Genomic DNA, 24,329 nt, shown 5'->3' with positions numbered 1-24,329 from the left:
CACACAGATTAAAGAGGAATAATAAAAATTGCAAAAATGAAAAAAAACTTTTGCAAATTTTTTTATTTTTCCTTTTTTCTTTTATATCATGTGAACTAAAACAGTCTTCTGTTAGGGGATGGGGGCAAGGGGGATACCTGATGACATTAACAATTTAATAACATTAACATTGTTGCCAAAGAGGTGGTCTCTTTGCTGAAAATGGGTTTCAAGAAAAATCTATTTTTATAAAATATAAAGAATTTTTACAAGAGAATCTGGATTTGAGAAAAAAATATTTTGACTGGCTAATTTAGGGGAAATTGACAACTTTGTCGCGTTCATACTGCACTGGTAACTTTTTAGAGATCAAGATGTGTGTTTTAAACTGGATTCGTAGACTGTTTTTTGAAGGATGGGCTATAAACAGATGATCTTCATATCTTTTCATAGCATGTAATAATAATTAAAAAATTATTAATTACTAGGGGAAAGGAGTGTTCGTTCTACCCAGGGTACCACAGTTCCCCACAGTCAAAACCCAAAAGCAAGGAGATGAGTTGAAAGACAGTTTTTCTTTAAGTCATCAGTATGGGATGTCAGCAGAACAAAAATTAAAAAGATTAATTTTCCTTTTGATCTAAAACTTCCTTAGTTTGAGCAGTAGGTGCTACGAAATTATTTACATATCTTAGTATCATAGTTAAATGTAATGTGTTTAGGAGAGGAAAACAAAAGATACGTTTGCTTTAAATTCATTAAGGAATTTTCAAATTCACTTTGTAGCCCATGCTGATAGAATTGGGCTGTGTTGGTACATTTGAAACACTGTTTATGTTGCTTGAAACACTTATTTATTTAATCGACGTGATGATGCCTATGGCCGAGATCAAATATAGCTAGATTGGCTAGACTACTTATTTGTTTACTTAAACTATGGGAAGAAGCATATTATTGTGTCATTCTGTTGTGTGTGTATGTGTATATACAATATAAATATATATATATAAAGTTATTTTTTTCTTTGGGTTAATTTATTATAAGTTGTAACACTTGGCTAGTTTCGTTTGTATATGTCTTAAAATGTTTTCTTATGATATTTAAGTGACAGTTCAAGAGGTATCAAGGTAACTTGTGTAGAACTATTGTTTGATATATTGTCATGTTTGTTGTGAATATTTTTTCTTACTGCACAGTAGAAAAATAAAAACAACTGGGTCTTTATTTTAATGTAATTCAGATTGGGGAAAACAAAACAGAGCTAAGGGAACAAAATGACTGAGGGAGCATTCTCCCACGTCCAGTGCACTGAGCATTTTAGTATGTTTGTGCTTTGTACGGTTATATATTTAAACAAAAACAAAACAAAAAAATACAAGGATTCCTGCTCTTCCCTGGGTAATAGAAACAGTTACTCGCTATGCATAATCTAGTTGATAGTTAAATTTGCTATTGCTTTTCTTGTCTTGTTATATAAAATCTTTTCAATACAAGTTTAGTCTTAATGGTAATAAAACGTTATGGTTATTTATAACTTGTGCTTATTTTGTGCGTTTTTTCCCATGCTGAACCCACTAAGTGCATGTAGACAGAACTGTTGTTCTCACACTGAAGAGGCAAACTTGGTCGTAGTAGTCATAGTGGTAGACAGATAACGAAAACCAAGGCTGCATCATAGACTCCTCCTTTAAATTTTTTTTCTGTTTTTTTTCCTCTTTTCGGTTTTGGACAAAAACATCAGATTTCAGTTCAGAGAACACTCGTTGGACATTCAGGGAAACCTTTTTACATCACCTGCTATGAATGAATGCAGTTTGCTGGCAAAGTTCCGATGCATTTGCTAAGCATTAGTGGGAAAGGCATGCCAAAATCTCTTCTCTATAATGTGTTCACTCTTGGGGGAAAAAAAAGGAAAAAAAATCTTAGGACCAGGCAGTTGTATACTTTAGTTATAATGAATGACTTCATGTTAATCTTGCTAGTTTAGATGATTTCTGAGGGAAAGTATTGTAAATGTTTTTTTTTCCATAATCTTGTTGTGTTTGAATTATTTGTACTTTATCTGTCCAGACAATAAATGAAAGTGTGTAGAATGGATTTGAGCTTCCCAGATTTTTAAATGTGTTCATGCAAACTTTTTTTTCTATAGCATCTTCAGATTTCCCCAATATTTTTATCGTTAAGCAAACAAACCAAAAAGGGTAGAGTAAAATTCTGTTTTGCAACTTAGCCCAGTCTCTCAAAGTCAACTCAGTATTCAAAAGTCATTGCCCTAGTTCCATGCTACTAAAATTGTGGTCTCCAGTTGGCAGTATCAGCATCACCTGGGAGCTTGTTAAAATGCAGACTCTCAGGCCGAATGCAAATCTATATTTAACCAGATCCCCAGGTAAATCACGGCTTCTTTAAAGTGTGAGGAACACTGCCCTGGTTGATACCAAACCGGCATATTTGCCATTGTGTTTAGCTTTAGGATATATCAGTGCCTGTTATTCATTTATAAGCATACTTGTGACTTGTTCAGAAGAGAAAGAGTCACTATTTGCAGAGCATCTATTGTTGTCAGACGGGCTGTGTGGTGTCCCCTACTTCCTCTCCAGCAGTCTCCAGCAGTCTGAGAGAAGTAGATAGTACCATCCTCATTTCACAGATGACAAGACTGAGGCTCAGTGAGATTAAGTAACTGGAAACAGCAAGTTTCCAGCTGGGATTTGAATCTGACTCTGATTCTACTGCACGGCACCTCAGTGTTGAGACTGCAGAGCGTGAGCAATATTAAGCCAACAGACCATTTGTATATTGGAAGTGACAGCTAAACAAGAAAGGTCATGTTTTTGTTTGAGCACTCATTTTTGCTTAGAAGTGGCAAATATTTGACTTTCTTACCTTTGAATAGAAACCCTACACAAGGGCTTATCCATACAGTATATAAAGAACATGATAGAAGCTCCAGCTAAGGGAGAGGAACTGCCTAAGGTCCCATGAATTCATAGCAAAATATGTCCTGAACTTACACATGAGCTTTTTAGTGATTGCCTGATACAGTCACTCATTGATGATCTACTGGTCTGTCTGTCATTTTCATTTCCTCGCTAATTGAAAATTCATAATACCCCGTAAAACACCGCCATCCATAAACTGACAATTGAAGAAGAAATGCCCCCAGTGAGCCAGATGAAGGAACAGTCAGATTCTCTTCCATTCCTCTTAGCCCCCTTTTTATTATTATAGTAAATTACCTCAATCATTGGGATAATTAAATTCAGGGCAAAAAATGGGATTTAATTAACCAAGCTAAATATTAAAACTCTGTCAGGCTGAACTTCACATAGTTGAACTTAAAGGTTCTTATTTTAGTTTTATCTTAAAGACAAGCCCCTGTGTTTCCCTTCTGAAGAAAAATGGCCTTTCAAACTAGTAGTTGCCCTCAGGAATAACAGCTTCACAAACGTGTGTAGAAGGTCTAAAAACGTTGCTGGCAGGTCTATGATAGTTATTACCAGTCATTACCAGCCCTGCTCCTTACAGGTGTCATTTCAGTGCTCTTTGAATTAGTGGATACATTATTTTGGAATATTGGAAGTTGGTGAAATCATACGGTTCATAGAGTTCATTCTCTAGCTTCCAACTGATCTATCCTGGAAGTTTCACGGATAGCTGTGGGTGTTTAAATAGGTCTTTAAAATATCCATAGAAGGACATTCTCCATACACTCTCTTGGCTACACTTCCCAACATCAGCACAACGAGTCTGCCTAACATCTAATAAAAAATTCATCTTGCTGCAAGTGTAAGCCTGTTACCTTAAATCTCCAGGCAAACATTATATAGTTTCTGTAGGTGTTTGTGGGAAAGGTCTAACAAATCACAAGAATGTAGAGATTATTAAATTTCTTTTAGGTCCTAGGTACATTATGTTTTGCTTGGATGAAAAATTGCATGCCAGAGAAGGCTGAAGGCATTTACTTAGTGCTATTTCTGTCAGAATGATAGCAAGGGAAGACAGCAAAAATGTGTTTGTGTCTGTAACCCATCCTACATCATCGCCACCAGCATCAAACTACTTACGTCTATGACCGAAGCTCAAACACCGGCCAAATGATAGTCACAGCCATAAATTTTTATCAACTCCAGTCCTGTTCAAATTTCTTTCATCAAGATCAATTGTTATTTGTTCATTTGTAAATAAAACATTTAAACCCCAAAGAACAACATTTAAAAGTACATTTGAAACTCACAAAGTCTCGTGGGGCCCACACTCAGTCAGTGTTTGGGTCTAGCTATCTTAACCTTGTCAAAATTCAGCACTTAATCACCTATTGCCAGAGTCGATTCAGGAAACTCCCAGTTCTTGAAATTGTTTTGCCCTTACTTTCTGTAGGTACTATATGTTTGTTGCGTAATGGACATACAAATGGAAACACCCAGAAGCAAGCATTTGCACAACTGAATAGGAGATGGGGTTTTTTACTTTCACCTGCAGATTCAAAAATCATACCTGACAAGACAGCATTAACAGCAAGAGTGTGTTTTCTAAATGGAAGAGTCATTAAAATCTTAATTTGAGGCCATCCTGCCTGGATCCCTTCCACAGCCTTCATAAGAGCTCACGGAACACAGCTGTGTAATATCCTTACACCCTTCACTGCCTTTGTTCTACCTGGGAAAGAGAATAATAAAAGGAAATTACGTTTTATTTCCATGAGCTAAAATCAAGTTTTAATATTGTCCAAAAATGACTCGTACCGTTCCTTTATCTTATTAGCTTTTTGGCACATTAGGTAATAAGATAATTTCTCATGGTACAGTATTTATGTAAGAATCATATTTCTCTCTGTGCAGATCACTTACAGAAGTGTCTGTTAACAGGAGAGAATGATGCATAATCGGCACTTAAGATTAAAATAGACCTGAGAACATAAAAGTGTTCCTTCAATTAAAGGAATAGCATTTCTCCAGTCTCATCTTTTTTGTTTCTGCAACAGAATGAAAACTGGCTTAAAATTACCAACCCCAGGTTAATTACCCGAAGGCTTCCCTATGCAAGTCCAGCTTAATCTACTAGTGGTTCAAATGCAAGGACCCACATGCCACCCCAGGATGCCATGTAATCATTTTACAAGTGTCCAGCAAAGTCCTTAAGGTTTAAGAAATTGTTTCTAGAGAGAGCACTTTACTATCTTTCCAATATGCCAGGCACTAACAGTTAGCACTTAGTTCTTCTCCCAAGTGAGTGAGTGAGGGGTATCATCTCCTTTTCACATTGAGCAAAAAGAGACTCAGAGAGATTTGGTATCTTGTACAAGCAAGCAGGTAGTGAAGGCAGAATTCAAACCCAGACCTGTTTGACCTTGAAGCCCCCCCAGCTATATCACCCAAGCTAGAGCCAATTCTGTCATAATTAGAGCCAAAACAATTAACAAATGGTTCCAGCTTCAGTTAAAGGTGGAGATGAGTCCTGCTATGTAAGGAACAAGGGAAATGGCATTAATGCACTGCCTAGGGCTAACCCCCTCCCCAGACCGTTAACGGAAAAACAGATCCAACAACATTGGTTTACAAGCAAATTGATAAAGAAAAACTAAAAGTGATAGCTTTTAAACAGTGTTCCTCAGCAATGTTTAAAAATGAAACTATTTGTTGACAGATCTGTGTAAACCACCAAAGTCATCGAGGTAGAGAGGAGTTGAGGATAGAACCAGAAGAAGGTAAGAATCTCTACAAGTCAACTTAGCTGCCCTTGGAGCTGACCGCATGGCTCTCCCTAAGAGATGAAGGCATTGCGTGAACAAATGTCACCTTCATGAGAGCTCCTTTCACCATCTGTATTGCCCCTGAATCCTCAGAACAGTACTGGGAGGCACATAGTATAATCCCCACTTTACATCTGAGAAAAACAGGCTCAGAGAAGTTAGGAATCTTGCCCAAGGTTGTACAGCATGTAGCAGAATTACACCCATGCCGTCTGGCTCCAATCCAATGTCTTTCCACTAAACCACATTGACTGTCTTTCAATGTGACACCATCATTGGTTGAACACCCACCTACCTGTGAGGTACGGTGGGGTAGGGGTGTAGGAACCAGCCTAAGTCTTGTCTACACTAGAATCCTTACTCTGAACATCTACCATATGCCAGGCATTGAGGAAGGGGCACAAGAATGAAGAAGCATATTCAGCTTTTTTTTTTTCTTTCACCACCTGTTTTGTGCATAGTGAGTTATGACAGGAAACCAAAAAAAACCGAAAAACAAAAAAACCCACCAGGAATGGAAATTTAGAGTTTTGTTACAAAGACAAGACATAGGAAAAAATTATTTAGCCATGCCAGGTAGTTTCTGTGCTGGAAGGAGAGTTACAGGAAATTTTGAAAATCTGTGGAGAATGAAAGGAATATTCTGGGGCCCAGAAAGGAGAGAGTGTGGCCTGGTGGGAAGAGGACAAGCTCTGGTGAAAGCTCTGGGTTTAGATCCCTGGGCGAATCGTTCAACGTCTCACAGATTCCTGGTCAGAGAAGGAAGGATTAGAGATAAAATACTTCAAGTTCCTGGTGATGAAGAGTAGTAGGAATGAAACAGCAGCCAGAAAGAGTTCTCAGAGGAAAAGAGCTTGGGCCTGGCCCCCTGGCAGGGGGACATGGTTTGGTGGGTACCTCTGGATGTGAAGAACAGAGAAAGACTCCAGGAAAGGAGGGAGGAGACAGTAGGGGTACGTGTGGGAATAAGCTCTTGGAAATCTCGCTCGGCCTCATGGAACTTGAGCTGCTTTTGAAATAAAACAACTCCAGCCACACGTGGTCAGAGGCTCTGAATGCCCCTCAGCAACCAGAGACCCCACTGATCCCTCCTCTTGTGCCCAACCACTACAGTGACTCAGCCATTCTGCCCCCTCCCTGTGACTCTTCAATGACGCTACCTTTACCAAGAACAGGTCCAATTGTCCCTGAAAGAATGGTTCAAATTTTCAGAGAGAAAACCATGTTGGCCCTGATTGGTCTTTGTTTACAGGCCGCTGGCACCAGTAATTTTCCTTCACACAGACCAAATGGTCCAAACAGCTGAAACCAGGGGGGCCATGTGCTCTACAATATGGCCTGCTGGTAAAGAAAGGCTTGGGGGAGTTGCCCTGAGGAAGGGGTTCGGGGTGGCTTGAACAGCCCATGCAGGACAGTAGGGAGTGGCTAGGCAAGGTGGAGCTGAGGAGGCCTTCCTGGCGTTGGGGAAGGGATGGAGAAAGATGCTAAGGATCTTAGGCAGGCAGCAGTGGGAGGACAGCAGAGGAATAAGGGAAGAAGGGTCAGACATTCAGGCTGAGGCAGGGGACTTCTTTCAGAAAGCAGGGTCCCAGAAGGCTTTTGAGCAGGGAAGTGAGGGCCTTTCATTCATAAACAAATTCCTGGGAAGAGATGACATTCCCAAGCCATACTCCTCTTGGCTTTAGGCACAAGAAAAGAGTTGTAAATTCTGTCTCACCCCAAATGGGAAAACGGATCCATTGGACCATTTGTAAAGGGCAGCCCTCCCCAACTTGTCACACCGTTGGCCTCATCATTGCCTGCTTAGGCGGTGAGGGAAAGGCCTTGGAAGTCAGTTCAACCTCTTCATTTAAATCCTTGGGAACAAAAGGGCTTCGGGTTGCCCAACCCCCACCTCACCCCATGTGACTAGCTCATTATTCCATTCTGCAAACTTTAGAATGTCCTTTCCTCCATCGCCAGGCCCCATTTCACTCAACACACACACAAACACGCATGCACCATCCATGTGGCAAATCCTGATTTGTTCAGCTCATGGTTCACTGCCTCCTGAGAACCTTCCCTGACACCCAGGCTGGGCTGGGGATTCCTAGACAATCCCACATCCCTCTGCCTTCCTGTATCACAGTACTGGTCCCACACCACATCTTTCTGCTGCATGCATGCCTCCCTGACAGAGGAATCAGACACAGTGCCTGCCTTGTAGGAGCTCCAATGTAAGCACTGAATGGCAAGATCAAAGCTAGAGGAAGTTTGGGGAGCACAAAGAAAAGAGCAGTCAATTCTAACTGTGGCAGAGTCGGGGGAAGTTGAGGTGTAACAAGAAATGCATCCTAGAGATGCCTGGGAATCAACTGTATCTTGAAAGATGAATCAGACTTGGACAGGCAGGTGAAACTGGCAAAGATTTAGCCATTGATGATTAAGTAGCTAGGAACTAAAGGTTTTTTTCTTTTTGCAATTACTGGTTATAACTTTTAGCTATTCCCCGACCCATTGTTAACTGTGCTGTTTAGGCAATATGCTATCTGACTCCCACTAGGCTCCTATAGATAACATCTCCCTGGAGCCTGGGTCACCATGGTAATGGGTGTGTGAGCTGTTTCTCAGGAATTAGAACCCCTTTGTCCACTCCAGGCCAGTCGAGACCACCAGCTCATCAACTGGGCCCGTGCTGATGTCCGGTAGGTGACCTTTAGATGTCAAGAGGCTAAAAACCCCACCCTCAGATCATGCTAATGCTGCCATTTTGCGAACATGGATCCTATGAAGAGGCATGAAGGCTGACTACGCTTGCACACATCATCAATTACCTCACCTCTCCTCACCTCCAATCACCTATCTTCACATTTCAGATCACCTTGCCCCCGTACCCCATAAATATCCCTGAGTCCCTATTTTCAGCGAAGCAGATTTGAGACGCATGTTCTCGCTTCCTCATGTGGTTGCCTTGTGAGTAAACTCTCTGCTGCGATCTTGTCCTCTTGGTGGTTTGGCTTTCAGGGTGGTGGGCAAAAACGAACCTGGGCAGGGTCGTGCCCCAGGCACTAGGGCAAGGTCAGGAGCATCACAATGGGAATGATGGAAGAGACCCAGGACCAGGAGTCAGAATCCTCAGCTCTGCCCTACCTACTGTGTGACATTGGGCAAGTGACTGCACCTGACTGGGCCTCAGTTTCCCAGAAGTTAAAGGACGGTGTTAAACTGGGTGATCTCTGATGGGCCTGCTCCTGCTTACTCCTAGACTCCCATCTTCCCCAATGTTTTTTGCTGAGTGAGCAAATATTTATTGACCACCTACTATGTGGCACTGAAGACACAATGAGGGGACAAAAGAGATGTTTGTATACGGCTGGGGGTGAGTGCTGTCAAGGTCAAGTACATGCTGCTCTGACCGTGAGTAACAAGGACATTTGCCCAGCTAAGGACAAGGAATACCCTGCTACTGTGGCATTTGAACTGAGATCTGAAGGATGAGGAGGTCGTGTCCCATCCTAGGAAGAGGGGAAATACATGTACGAAGGACCAGAGGTGGAGAGGAGTGAGGCTCAGCTGAAAGGAGCCCAGTGACTCAGAGGTGGAGGTGGGAACAGGGCTGGCATGGGAGTGGGAGTGGGAGCAGGGACTTGATCACCACGGGCCTCAAAAGCCACAGAAAGGATTTTGATCTTTACTATAAGAGTGGTGGGAAGGACCTACACTCCAGCCAATGGATCACCTTCTCTCAGCCTCAGTTTACTCATCTATAAAATAGGAGCGATAAAGTACCCACCTTATACGGTATTGAGAGGATCAAATGCATTAATATATGTCAAGTGCTTAAAACACAACCTGGCAGATAGCAATAATTATACAAATGTTTGCTATTATTATTATTATTATTATTATTGGTGAGGAAGATTGGCCCTGAGCTAACATCTGTGCCAGTCCTCCTCTATTTTGTATGTGGGATGCTGCCACAGCATGGCTTGATAAGTGGTGTGTAGGTCTGTGCCTGGGATCCAAACTCGCAAACACCCCCCCAGGCCACCCAAACAAAGTGTGCGAACTTAACCACTGTGCCACCAGGCTGGCTCCTGTTTGCTGTTATTATTATTATCATTATTATTCATCTGGCTACTTCCTACACATTCCTGAAAATTCAGCATGGACATTGACTCTTCTGAAGCTCCTTCTCTGACCTCCCAGACCAGATTTGTACCACTCCTCTGGGCTCCCATAGTCCCCGTGCTTGCCTCTCTCACCCTGCAGAGTAATTTGCTCTTTACTTCTCTGCCTACGTCCCTGAACTGTGAGCTCATCAAGGGGAAGGACTGTGCCAAAACTGGGCATGAAAAGAATGCCTGTGAAGGTGCTCAGCTGTGGTGGGCTGAATAATGTCCCCCTGCAAAGGTGTCCATGTCCGGATCCCTGGACCTTGAGAATATGTTGCCTTACATGGCAAACAGGACTGTGCAAATGTGATGCAGTTACAGATTTTGAGATGGGGAGATAATCCTGGGTTATCTGGGTGGGCCCGATGTGATCACAAGGGTGTTTATAAGCAGGAGGTAGAGGGATCAGTCAGTAATAGGAGAGGTGATGATGAAAACAAAAGGTGGGGCCCAGGAGCCAAGGAATGCAGGTGGCTTCTACAAGCTGAAAAAGGTAAGGAAATTGATTCTCCCCTGAAGCCTCCAGAAAGAATACAGCCCAGCCAACACCTTAATTTTAGACTTTTGACCTCTAGAACTGTAAGAGAATAAATCTGTATTATTTTAAACCACTGAATTTGTGATAATTTGTTAGAGCAGCGATAGGAAATTAACATACCAGCCAAGCTTCAGGAAGCAAGAATTACAGAAAGAATAGTTGTGGGGAGAAGCTAATGCTCCGTCCAGGTGCTTCCTGACCCCCTAGCATCAGTGAGAGAGGTGGTGTTTATGGCGGCCCCTCTGCTCACTCTCTTAGCATACCCTCAGTAAGCTGGGTCCTCCAGGAGCAAGACGCCATCACCATATTAACTTCATCCCTGGGCTCTCATGACCTGGTGGGTGGAGAAAGGGGAGAAGAATCAGTCGGTGCAAAGACATCAATGGCTTGTTTTTCTGGGCTCCAGGGAATAGAAGTTGGAGCACAGAGTAATGGAAGGAACACTGGCCCAGGATAACCGGGTTCAATTCCCAGCTCTGCCACCAATTTCTTGTGTGATTTTGAACAAATTTTATACGCCAGACCTTCTCCTTCTCTTGTGTTCTACATCCCAATTAATAGTGGGAAACCCAGGAATATTTCTAAACTCCACTTCCCTTCCCCCAACCATTCAATTACCTAGTCAATTACCAAACCCTATCAATTTTACCTCCTGGAAATTTCTCAAATTCATCCCCTTCCGCCCCTCCTCATTGCTGCTATCCTGGCTTAAGTCTTATCATCTCATTTAGAGACAATTAACTGGATACCTTCTATGTACGTACGTGGATTCTGGCACTAACCTCATAGGAGATCTTCCCTCCTCACCATCTGTACTCTCCCATCCCCCCCAGCCAGAATGATCTGCCTAAAACACTAATCTGACCAAATCACTCCTCTGCCTAAATCCTGTCAGTGGAGTCCCGTCACCCAGGTGATACAGTTCAGATGCCGGAGAATGACTTCCAAGGCCCCGCATCATCTAGGCTCTGACTGCTGAACTAGCCTCGTCTCTCTCCTCTTCCTGCCTCACAGTTTGTGGTCCAGCTGTGCAAAACTATTAACTACTCCCTGAATACAATGTAGTCTTTGTCAGAGCCCTACTCATATTAATTTTCTTCTTCCTTTCTAAAAGAACTCTGATTTTATTAATGCAACAAAATGCCTAGCTACAAAACATCTTTCCGTTTTCCTTACAGCTGGAAGTGGCCACATCACCCAGATCTGGCCAATGGGATATAACAAGTGCCTGGTCCTCACCAAGAGCTTTCCAGGAAAGCTCTTTAAAAGAGAGCAAACTCAGCTGGCACACTCTTTTCTCTCTGCCATTGCCCTCCTCCTCCCTTTCTTCTCCTCACTTGGAATGCTGAAGTGATGTCTGGAGCTGCAGGTGCCATGTTGCAACCATGAAGGCAACAACCAAAAGCCATGGATGGCAGATTAGAAACACATGAGGGACCTAGGTCCACAACGGCATCTCTAAGCTGCTACAGCAGCCCTGGATTATCTCCCTTGTACTTCTTTTTACTTGAGAAAAATACACTCCTCACTGCAGAACTTCCCAATCTGTGAACGCATTCTTATTGACGTGCTCATTTTATTTCCTGAACCTCTGAGCAGCCAGGTGGGGCCCTGGGCAGTTAGAGCCCCCAGGTCATTCATCTCTGGCTCCAACCTGTCCCTCTACCCTATTGGGACAAACGAGTATTTTTGTATGTGTGCCACTATGTGAGAAAGATTAGACAACTTTGTCTCACTGGTTTAATTTTGATAATTTTTCTCTCCCACTGGCCCATTGCCTGTGCCCCTCAGTTTGACCACGTTAATGAGGCCTATACTGGTCTTTAGACCCACCCCAGATCCCCAACGCCCCTCCAAATGCCTGCCGCCCCATTGCTAGGAGTTCCATCCCCATCCGCCTCCAGATTGTCCTCGCTGTATTGTTGCCTGCATTAGTTTGCCATGAATCTAAGGCCCCTCTTGGGCTACCCATTGATGGCACGGACCTGTCTTTGACCTCCAATGCTCCTTGGGGGCCTCAGTTCCTGCCACCCCACCTACTGGAATATCTCAGCATCTTTACTCCCCTCCAGATCTCCGGGGCTTGTCTCTCTCTCTCTTGCTTGCTCTCTCCCTCTCATCCATCATTAAGAACGCACCCTCCTTTTCTCTTTTCCCTTTTGCTGGGGAAGGAACAGTTATACCACAGAGTTGCTTGGACCACCTAATAACTTAGTGACATTGTTTTGGGGATTTACCAGGAAAGCCGGGTCAGAGTGGACCAAGAAGAACTTTATACTATGCCCACAACTAATGCTTCTTATCTTTGAACCTGTTTGCTAGCCTGGTCCTCTGTGCCAGACTCCCTCCTCACTTACAGTGACATTTTCTCTTCAGGACCCCATTCTCATCTGGCTTCCAATTGTCTTCTAGCACCCGTGACCTCAATGCCCATCAGGTATGCTTATATAGGCCTGAACCTCAAATATGAACAATCTAGGTTCTCACTCATGGAGTCTACGCTGACCCAGGTATTTAGCTGGACACCAGAAAGGCATGGGACATATGTAGAGTGCTGAGCCTCCTGCTTTAGAATAAATGATTAAATTCTCTAGGTAGGCCTCAGTTTCCCCATCTATAAACACAGGAGCAGGACTGCCTGATCTCAGCTTCATCGGTTTGACACGGGAAACACACAGGGCAGGCTTGAGGCCCCAGAATTCACCAGAGCCAGTAAAGAAGCCGGGGGAGGGGGAGAAATGAGGGGGAGAGGAAGTTTTCAATCAGGTGCTGAGCTTTCACTGCCAAAAAATTTCCCGCAAACAAACCCACCCCAGCAAAGGAAGCTACTGTCGGCTGGCACACTGCAGAAGAGAAGGCGGACACGAGGCCTCATTAATCCGGCAACTGTGGGATCAGTTGCAGATACCCCAGCCCACCCACTCCGCGCCATCTGCTGCTGCTGCCGCTGAGCCGACGACGCGCGGCTCTGGTGGGAGTCCAGCCTGAAGGCAGCAGAAGGGCCTGGACTCCAGACTATGGGGCAGCCTCAGCAACAGGGACCCACACATTCCCTTGAGGCCAGGCTCAGGCCCCAGTGTGTCTCCCAACCCCATCGCCACCCACAATGCAATGCCACAACCCTCCACGAAGCTCTGCTTTGGAAGTAACTGAGGGAGAAGACCCAGCGCCCTGAAAAAATATTAAGCAAATAAGTAACTAAACTGCATTGATTGAGAACCAAGTGTGTGCCAGGCACATACCTTATCTCCCATAAATACTCCCCCAAACCACACTAAGACTCTCTCCAAAACTAATCTGTCATAATTCTGGATGATTTCAATATGCACATAGATGATCCTTCCAATATCCTGGCTTCTCAGTTCCTCACCCTCTGCTTCTCCTTCCACTTCATTACTCCCTCCCCGCTCATTCCTTAGGCCTTAATACCTTAATTTCAATTTCAAGCATCTCCTTGAAATACGTCCTCTCCCATTTCCTTTAATAAACTGACTCAAAATAGCCCTTCAACCCCACTGGGACCTTCAACTCACTTTTTACTGTCCCCTCCTCCCTACCCGGCAATGTCCTCACTTCCCTTCCTATGGAGTTTAACTCCCACGGCCAAACACCTAATCCCGGCCTGGCCCACACTGTCCTTTTCCTTACCCACGTTCTCACTGTCCTTGCCCACATTCTCATTTTCCTTGCCCCTCCCTCATTTCCTTCTTCTCTTTTGGCTCAACCGAAGCTCTCCATCCGCTCTGCACCTGCACCTTCACAGCTGAACATAGCAAGAGAAAAAACTCGAATTAATGCTGACCAGGCTCCCTTTAAATTAGACCACTAGCCTCATGTGGGCCCTAGAACTGCCTGAAGGTCACTCTATTTCTCTAGTTCACTCACTCTCACAGGACATGTTTTCCTGCTTTCTCCTCTTTCTTCAAATATCCAATGCCTCTTACCTCATCTTCATTCTCGAGTGAAGACTCTGCTTCCTGTTCCGACCTTTCTGGCCGTCTCTCAATGTCTTCCTTGTCTCTTTGACCTCTAAATGTTGAAGGCTGAGTTCTTGGACCTTTTCTCTAACTACAGTCACTCTCCAAAACCACTCATCCAGGGTTGTGGCTTTTACTATAATCAGTGCTCCGATGACTCCCAGGTGTATTTCCAGCCCAGATCTCTTGCCTGAACTCTGGGGATGGATATACTACCACGAATTTGATGTCTCCACCTGACTCTCTCAAACTTATAACAAAAAAACAATTCCTTTTTACCCCCCTCCACCCAACATGCTCTCTTCTGCATTTCAGCAAATGACGGCACCATCTTCCTGTTGCTTGAGCCAAAACCCTTGGAGTGACACTTAACTCCTTTTGTCTTTCTTCTATTGCCTGGGAAGTTGCCCCATCATACAGAGATCTGTGTCTGTTTTGTTCACTATTGTAACCTCAGCTCCTGAAAGAACGGCCCTTAGTAGGTGCTCGATAAATATTGGCTAAATAAATGAATAATTAAATTAATTGAATTGAATGACTTGGGTACCCAATTCAATAAATGAATAATTCAATAAATAAATAAATTCATTCCATAAATAATTACAGATTGTGATAAGGGCTGGGAAGGAAGGTGCAATGGAAGAAAATAACAGAGGGATTTTCCTTAGACAGGGTAGAGTTCTTTTCTCTGAGAAAATGACTTTGAAATGGGACCTGAAAGATAAGGAGTCGTGGAAGAGCCAGGCAAACAACATCAGTACACAGGCCTGGAGGTGGGTAAGCACTTAATGGGTTCTAGGAAACAACAGGTGGCCAGAGGGGCAGAAGTGAGGGAAGGGACAGAGGTGCCTGTAAACACTGGAGAGGTGAGCAAGGCCAGATCCCACAGGCTTTTTCAGACTCTAGCAAGGAATGTGGATTTTATTCCAAGGTCACTGATTTCATTTGTCTGGTCACCTTTTGAAATCAACAGTGTGGAGTAATGTTGAGACCTGAGGATTTGGATCCCTGTTCTGCCAGGCCTAAACTATGCAACCTCTAGCAAGTATCTTTCCCTCTCTGAACCCCACATCTATAATCTAGGGATAACCACTTATGACCTGCTTACCTTGTACCATTGTCTTCAGGTTCAAGTGAGATTAGCCAGGCGTCTTCAGAGGTGTCATCGCCAGAACTTGAAGGACATTTTAACCAGATTGTTAAAGATACAGACCAAACAAAAGGGAAAGATAGAAAAGGTTTGTATTTAAAGAGGTTTGATGTGGTGAAAATCAGCAAGGGCTGTTTGGCTAGGGTAAAGGTTAAAAGGCACTTCCTAGCAATGCTGAGGGGTTCCAGCCAAGATTCCAGCTAAGTTCCCAGCCTTTGAGAAGGCAGGTTGAGAAGTGCCCTGCTGCCAGGAAAGTACCTGGAGGCTGAATTCTGTCCTGTTAAGGCCACAAAGTCAGGTCTCGCTTTGCCTTCCCCAACCCCTGCCTTGGCCATTAACCTTCACCCTGTCTTCTCCTCTGCTAAGGCTTGCTGGGCCATATCTCTGTGCTTAGGGAGAGTTGAATATAAACGTCTATTTTGTAGCCACTGCTGCCTTGAGATCAGGACATCCCCAAGAAGAATTGCAAAAGAGTAGGACATCTGAATCAGGCTGGCCAGTCCTCTGTGCCTTGATGACCTGAGAGAGCCAGGCTGGAGTTCCAGGTCAGAGCCGGCTGGGCAGGGTGGTGGCTACAGTTGGCTGCAGCTCCTTCTCCATCTTCACACAGTTGCCCAGGGCTGCTCAAGGGAAAGTGAGGCAGTTCAGGGAAAAGAAAAAGATTTCCACACACCAATATGGCCAGGCCTGGCCCACACATGAGGTCTGGGAGCTCGGAGCAGGGATAATATTAGTAACTGCTTTTTCGTGAGTACAGACCAGGAGCCAGGGGCTTTAATACATTCTCCATAGTCCTCCTAGCACTCCTTTGAAGTACATAGTATTTTTCCCACTTTACAGGTGAGGAATCTGAGATGTAGGGGAGTCATGTGACTTTCCCAGCATCTACAGCTTGTCCGTGGGGAAGTTGGGATTCTAGCCCAGTCTGTCTGACTCCAAAGCTTACGAATTCTTTCTGCTAAGTCTGACTACCTCTCCCAGGGATATTTGCCTCCTCCCTCCTCTTACAGAGCCTGAGGGAGAGGACAGCTAAGGCATCTTTGCAGCAGGAGCCTTTGCCCTTCACAGATAGGATCTTAAGAATAGTTACTTATCAGATTCTTGGGAGGATTCAGGACTGAGACCACAGGCTAGCACATAGTGAGAGTCAGAAATGTGAGGTATAACTACTGGGAGGGGTCAGAATATCTCCCATGGTAGGACTTGGCCATCTGGGAGGACTGGCAGCTGGAAATAGGACCCTGAGCCTTGGGTTGAAAATCAGGATGAGTCTGGCAGGAGAGAGAAAAGAACAAGGCAGGGCCCAAGGCTGGGAGGGGTCTGGTACATAAGGATGGTCACCAGACAGGACTGGCCAAACAAGGCCCCATGCTGAAGCCTGGTTACCAGTGCTGGTCATTTGGTTCAGGACTTCTCTCTCAACGAGGGACACTTAATCCCAGATTATGTGGAGTCAGAGCAGCCAGGCAGGAGTGCCTGCCACAGAGGAGGTGTCATTTAAGCCTCTATCTTCTCTAAACTCTAAGCTCCACGAGGACAGAAGCAGTGTCTACCTTATTTATTGCTTAAAACCAAGAAATGTGATAGGCACATAGTAGGTCCTCAAAAAAAATTTGGTAAATGAATGGATGGATGGATAGATAGATTGTGGGGGACTGGTCTTGGCCACGCCAAGATGTGCCTCTTTGGCATGATGATTATTTGAGGCTGGTTCCTTTGCAGACAGGAAAGTAACTAAAAAGTAGAATTTACTTACCCTTTGTAAGAGACATTTACATTGTAAAGGAACTCTCCATCTGTAAAGATATCTCCCTCTCTACCAGGAAGAAGGGGAGATGACCTTATCTCTAGAAACTCTTAATCAATGGGGAAGGCAAGGACTTAAATCTGCATTGTTTATTGTGCTTGTCTGGTAACCTCCTGTAACTGACTTCCCTCCCCCTCCCAACGCTGGCATTTCTTTAAGGATTAAGCATCTTTCCTTAGGCTAGGAACTGATTGCTGCGCTCGCCTGTGACCGCCCAGCTCAAGACAATAGACTTGCCTCCTGCTGTGCCCTCCAAGATAGCAGACCCACTACCTGCTGTGTCCATCAAGCACTGTGCCGACAGGGCAATCCTGTGACTATTGTGGGAGGGACATTCAATCATATGTGAAACATCCTGTTAGGGGGTATATAACCACTCTGTGCACCCCACTTCTTCGGTGCCTTTTCTTCCTTTGGGAAGAAAGGCCCCAGGCCATGGTCCTCATAAAGCTTTGTTTAATTTTCTCTTGCTATTCTGTCTCATGTGAATTTAATTCGTTCTCCGGCCAGACGAACCCACAAAAGGTAGAGGAAAAGTCTTCCTCCCCTGCAAGATGGATGGATGAACTATCTCAAGTTGGTTTTCTCATAAGTGCGAATTGGTTCTGGGAATTGAAAAGAGATCAAGGAAAGGGAAAGGGGATTAAGATTAATTGAACTCTAACCATGTGACTGTTACTATGCCAGGAACTGGCAATAAGGAATTGAAAACCCTACAAAGAAAGTATAATTTTTAAATCTCACTCTAATAAGAAAAGTCTAAATCAGATCTTTTTCAGTCCTCAAACTACTGAATATGTCTCTGACCTCATGCCTAATTCCTTCTCTCACAGGCCACCTATTTCCTCTTTTGGGAACAGGCTGGAACTGGGGAGAATGCCATCCATGATGGCAACAGGGGATGAGGGTTCCCAGGTATGCAGAGAACCAGTTGAGGGGCATAGAGTGAGGTGGCCCAAGCCTGCTCAGATGGAGAAATGATGGGGAGCAGCACATGGGAAGACTCAAGATGAACACTGGAAAAGGAAAATAAACTAGTGGCCAAGTGGATCAGAATCAGATGAGTGGAATGGATTGTTGTGAATGGTTCTGAATTAAGGCTTTGGAAGGTAGGTGATGCTGGAGCTCCCCACTTTGTGCCTGTTTTCAGGCTTCAAGAAGCTGAGCAGACTTGACAAGAATGACTGTGGGGAGGTTCATATTTCTGGGCACCAGAGACTCCTCCAGATTCCAAGGTCTTCACCTCCTGCTATATTGGAAGCCAAGGACTAGAGTGGCCCAGTCTCTTGGTCCAATCCAGGGTTTTACTCAGACAAAACAACCAACTGAAAATGAGAATGAATGGGTCATTCTAACCCGTCTAACTATGAATCTAGTAACTGCTTGTACTTGGCCTCATGTCAATCAGTGTGACTATCTCTATGGGTACCCAAGAGGGCAGGGACTGTCTTTCCTCTACCAACCACAGTCCTAGGCTCTCCTACTCCAAATCTGGTAAGACTCACTGTTGTCAACCAAGCCCCCAAAAGATTGCCATGGGTGCTCAAAAATGTCTGCTCAACTAAATAAAAAGAAGAAATAAACTCAACATCAGTGAGAGCTGGATGGGTGGCTGAGTGCATGCATGAATGAAATCCTTCAGCCTCTCCCCTTCTTCTTTCTTCCTGTAGCATGCTCAAGCCTCTTCCACCTTAAAAACAAAACAAAACAAAACAAAACAAAACAAACATGACCTCCCTGGATCACCATCCTCTTCACTCTAGACATCTCCTAGACATCCCTCCTCTTTCAAGTTCCTTTTAGAGACAAATTATTGGGTGTCTGTTCTCACTCTCCCTGGGGGACTTTACCAAATCCCATGACTTTAAGTACAATTTATATTCTGATGATGGATAAATCTATATCCCCAACCTAGACATTTGAACCAGTGTATCCAGGTACCCATTGGACCTCTTCAACTGAATGACCACAGGTACTTTTCAAACTCAGCATCTCCAAAACAGAACTCAATATCTTCCCCCTAAAATCTGCACCTTTTTTGGTGTTCCCCTTTCAAAGACCGATATCTCCAATCACTTCCATTTATCTGGGTGTTGCCCTTGACTCCCCACTTCTCCCTTCCTGCACACATCCAACCAAATAGTGAGAATCTCTAGATTCTAAATCTAGTCCCTAGAATTAGTAGCATCCTAAATATCAGTTCCTTTTGAATTCTTGCTGTTGGAGGCATTGTCATCAAAGGTGGCCCCAAACTCTGTGAAGGATAGAGAGATCATTCAGAAGTTCCTGAGAGCCTGAGGAGTGGAAGAGTCTAGTGGCCCAGCAGCACTTGGTCCCTGCTAGGAGCCTCCTCAGAAATTCTCTCTAGGACAGTGCATCATGGTGGCACCTCTATAATCCCTCCCCACCTGCCAGCAGAGGCTCTGGTCAGAAGCCCCCGTGAAATTATTTCTTGGGAAAGATGTGAGGAAGTTCACAAGACCTGGGGGGAGGCAAAGGTAGATGTGAGATACCCAGAAACCAGAAAATCATGTGGAGCAGATGGTTTACCCTTCCCACTGCTACATTGTCCAATATGGATAGATATATACATACATACATACATACATATAGATGTCTGTATATAATCTCTATTTATCTAGATATAAATACATAGATAGGAGTTATATATCTATATCTAATCTCTCTCTCTCTATCTGTCTGCCAGCCACACTAGAAAGAAGCTCCATTAGAGTAGGACTTTGACCTTGTTCACCACCGTATCCCCGTTAACCAGGAAAAAAAGTTTGATACGTGGTTGAGGCTTAATAAATTTTTACTAAATAAATGAATGGATAAATGACTAGATGGATGGATGGATGACTGAATGAATCAGAGAGATTGTCTATGATATGAGAGTGAGTTTGTATGTAAATTGAAATGTATAATCAGTCAGAATAAGTAGGTTATGCTGCAGTTACAAACAACTCCAAAGTTTTGATGACTTAAAACAAGAAAGGTTTCTTTCTCTTGAGATATCCATGTGGATCACCAGGGAGGCTTTGATCATCGTAGCCACTCAGGAGCCCTGGATTATGGAGGCTCTATCTTGACTTTCACCACAGGAGGGGAAAGAGAATGCGGTAACTCACGCCCTGGCTCTTAAAGCTTCCTTCTGCATGTGTTACTTCCGCTCACATTACTAATTAAATTAAGTCACACGGCCATGCCTAAGTGCAAGGGAGCTGGGAAGTACCTGATAGGAGAAGATAATTGGAAGCTCTGAAGACAACCTAATGGCTACCACAGAGAATGTATGTTACATCCTGGAGAGATATGTGTGTGAAACACAGCTAGAGTCACGGACATTGGAACGAATGAATCTGTGCACAACTCCAGTGGAAACAAGTAAGTACGTCAGGGTTATGTGAGTCAGTCATTGTTTACGTTCTCTCCCCATCTTGCTAAGACTTTCCTGACATCTGGCCTCGTTCCCCAAGGCCTTCCCCTGGGTCAATCCCCTTCTTGGAATACTCTCCGTACTAGGGATAGACAGGCTAGGGCTCTGCAATGTCCACACTGGTGTCTGCCTCTCTTGACAGGACCTCTAGAATGTTTGGCCTTGCTTTGATTAAAATAGATGCCCCTGGACCCCTAGAACTTGATGACTTTCCACCTCCATAGCAGACCAGAAATTCTATCCCTTTCAGCTTCCCTAGTCCCCATCCTAGGCAGTTTACCTTTACTCCTCTTTTCTAAGAACTCTTGACATTCTGCATGGCTGTCCTTCTCTCAGCCCCACCCCAAACACATGCACTAGCTCTCCTCTAAAGTAAGGCATGGGCACTGTGGAAAGAGCATGGATTTGGGGTCAGACCTAAGTTCGAATCCTGACTACACCACTTACTGACCATGCAACAGTTGGCTTCCTTCTCTAATAAAATAGAAATGAATGTATCAACCTCAATGGTTTGCTGTGAAAGTTAAATGAGAAAATGTATGTAAAATCACACATAGTAAATAAACAAAGCTGTTTTTGTTGTGGCCATGTGTCAAATCCCTACTAAAATAAAAGGTCCTCGATGGCAAGGACATGGCTTCTTGTGAACACTGGCTCCCCAGCCCCTGCATCTAAGGCAGTGTCTGGAATCTGGTAGATGCTTAAGAAATATTTGTCAATGAAAATAAAGAGTTTTGTTAATATATATAAAAAAAAGATTAATACAAGGCAGATAGCATGGACACACCAAACCAAAGTTTGACCCATGCTCTCTGAAACTGGCATCCAGATGTTATAATCCCTATAGACATCAAGAATTAGGTACATTATTAAAACCTCTCAAAGTGACTTTCCTCCCAGCTGTCCTTCAGGCTGCAGTGAGATGACGAAGATCTGACATCTTCATCACACAGTTACTAAAACATCCTTCTTGAGTTGCCATTTTAAAATATTTACCTAATTTAGCTGGATTTTGGGTTTAATTATAAGAAGAATGTGGGGTTGAGTTGGATTTGGGGAAGGGAGGAGCAGATAACTGGATCCTTTGCATTCACTGAAAGACTGTTGCTGGTCAGAGAACTCCCGAGTAAGACTGGGCCAGTCAAATAAAGCAAGCGACACAAAAGAAACTTGGAAACCTCTTTGGAAAGAAAGAGAAGGTGATGGAGCAGGGGTCTGAGAAGGCCTCATTCCAGCTAAAAGTCCTTCAGTGTTTCTCCAGGGCCTCTGCAGAGACCCTAAAGACCCTTGGCCTGGCATTTAAGCCTTCCGGGATCTGGCCATGTCTCCAACCTCTGCAACCTTGTCTCCTCCTTCCAACGGTCACCCCCACCATTGTACGCCCCATTGACTATATGGACCTCGGGCATTCTTCCAGTTTCTCTCTTAACCAGGGCCCAGTTTTATTTCTTCTCCTGTGCAGTGGCCTAGAGTGGGCTGGTCTAGTCCATCAGCCAACAAACATTTACTTGGGACTTACTGTGCACCCAACATGGTTCTAGATGCTGGGATAAAGCAGTTAACAGAACAGATAAAATTTCCTGGCCTCAAGGAGGAAACAGACGATAAAAATTACTACATAAATAAACGATATAGTCTTTTAAGTGGTGATAAAAGCTTACTATATGAGTTTCTTTTCACTTTTTGCTAGGACTGGTGAGCAAAGGTGGCAAACAAAATTTGTGCTTAATTCAATGTATAGTTTTTGAAACATCTTTCTTGGATATTCTAAAGACTCGGAAACATCCTGTGCCTTCCCCTACCATTGCACTGAAATCCATTAACTATTTACAGCACCTTATATTGTCCTTCCGACTAGACAGGGAGGTGCTTGAGGGTGGGGACAGATTTGAATTCTCAAGAACACAATAGAGACTATCTACTGAATGAAGGAGGGAAGGATTGTGCCATCTCTGGGCTGTCTGTCCACTTACCCCTAGTTGTAAACCCTTCTCAACACTTTTTAATCTTTCAATTCTTTTCTGCCCTACAAAAATTCTGCTACTTTTGCAGAGGGCCCCTCCTAGTTTGTAATAGGGGGTCTATTGGGAATAAAATCCTTTTGAGCTGAGATCCCTGATGACATTATAGCATCCTGGACAAAAGCATGGCTGTTTCCCAACCCAACTCCATGAAAACAATTATTGCAAAAGTCATCATCTAGTGAGCACCTTCTATTGTCAGGTACCATACTAGGCCCTTGACATAGAACTTCTTCTTAATAAGTAAAACATTCTCCTTGGTAATCCTCACAGCGCCAATAACCGTGAGAAATACATGGAAATTACTAGCTGCTATCAATATTACTGTGTCTAAAACTACCGCTTTCCCCTGCATTAGAACAATCTGAACATTGTTAGGCAGAGACATCTAAGCAATTTTAAAATTATTTGAGTCATGACAGAGAGACTCACAACTGAAATATTTACCTTTCAATTTCAGGTGAGGATGTTCCCAGAGATGGAAGATGTGACAAGTTCCCGCATCGTGTGAGCATCAGAGAAAAGTTCCCTTGACAAGTCACATGCAGAGATGGGAACTGCTGATTAAGGAGAGGATTAATTTAATCTTCCAAGTCTTTCTGCCAGGGAAATACCCTTAGATTTGTAGAATGGTGAGGCTGGAGGGGTCCTTTCAGATCTTCCGCTCAGCCCCTTTGCCTTATGGATGGGGAAACAGGCCCAGGATCAGAAGTGCATCCTAATTGCTCAGACTGCCTCCTTATACTCCCTGCTCCAATCCGTCCTCCACACTAGAGTTTATTGAATGAACAAATGAATAAGAGTGAAAGGGGTGTTTGAATCTTGATCCATCCTTTCATTTACTCAACAGTTATTTATTGAGTATTCACCATTTGATAGGTACTGTTCTAGGCACTGGGGATAGAGCAGTAAACTAAGCAGACAAAAATCTCTGTCTTCATGAAGCTTACATTCTAGAGAGAGGAGGTATATGCCAAAAATATATCCATCCTTAACATAAGTTTCATAGACTGTTCAATGGTCATAAAAGCTAGAGGGAAGAATAAAACAGGAAGGGGATAAAGAGGGTCAGTAGGGGAGGGAGTGGAAACCTAAGTAGGATAGTCAAAGAAGGCCTCACTTAGAAAGTGACAAAAGCATGGAAGGGAGCCATGTGGCTATCCGGTGGACAAAATCCAGACAAAAGGAACAGCAAACATAAAGGCGTGGTGTATTCAAAGAGCATTGAGAAGGCCATTGTGGCTGCATCATGGTGAGTGAAGTATAAGAATATGGATAGGAATCCAGAGAGACAACGGGGGGTTGGGGAGGGTTGCACCATATCCTGAAGGTCCTGTGCCATCAGTGGCTGGTTTCCTCTCATATTCATCCTTCTCTGTACTTCTGCCTTACCGTCTGGCTTCTGGCTAGGCTTGGCCAATGGGAGGCACTGGCAGGAGATTAGAGAGGAGGAGGGAATAAAAGCCAGGTATAATAAAACCTACTCTGGTTTCAAGCGATATATCTAGCAAG

At 43.9% G+C, this 24,329-nt stretch overlaps 1 long non-coding RNA gene across 2 annotated transcripts in view; it reads right to left on the bottom strand.

Moving 5' to 3' along the window:
• Positions 1-1,183: 1,183 nt before the first annotated feature.
• Positions 1,184-24,329, bottom strand: part of LOC103557378 (uncharacterized) — a 52,255-nt gene continuing 29,109 nt past the window's right edge. Inside the window, exons 4-9 of one of the 2 annotated variants that reach the window (XR_011532526.1) lie at positions 23,265-23,374; positions 18,947-19,047; positions 15,509-16,170; positions 10,687-10,757; positions 4,477-4,638; positions 1,184-1,873 (exon numbers count right to left, since the gene is read on the bottom strand). This is a non-coding gene — a long non-coding RNA (uncharacterized lncRNA). Of the gene's footprint in view, positions 1,874-4,476; positions 4,639-10,686; positions 10,758-14,071; positions 14,187-15,508; positions 17,138-18,946; positions 19,048-23,264; positions 23,375-24,329 lie in introns of those variants that run through there. The other variant, XR_546453.2, reaches the window with a different exon arrangement.

This window comes from Equus przewalskii, chromosome 2 (assembly GCF_037783145.1).
Source record: "Equus przewalskii isolate Varuska chromosome 2, EquPr2, whole genome shotgun sequence".
Lineage (NCBI taxonomy): Eukaryota > Metazoa > Chordata > Mammalia > Perissodactyla > Equidae > Equus > Equus przewalskii.
This window is presented reverse-complemented; position numbering and strand designations above follow the sequence as displayed.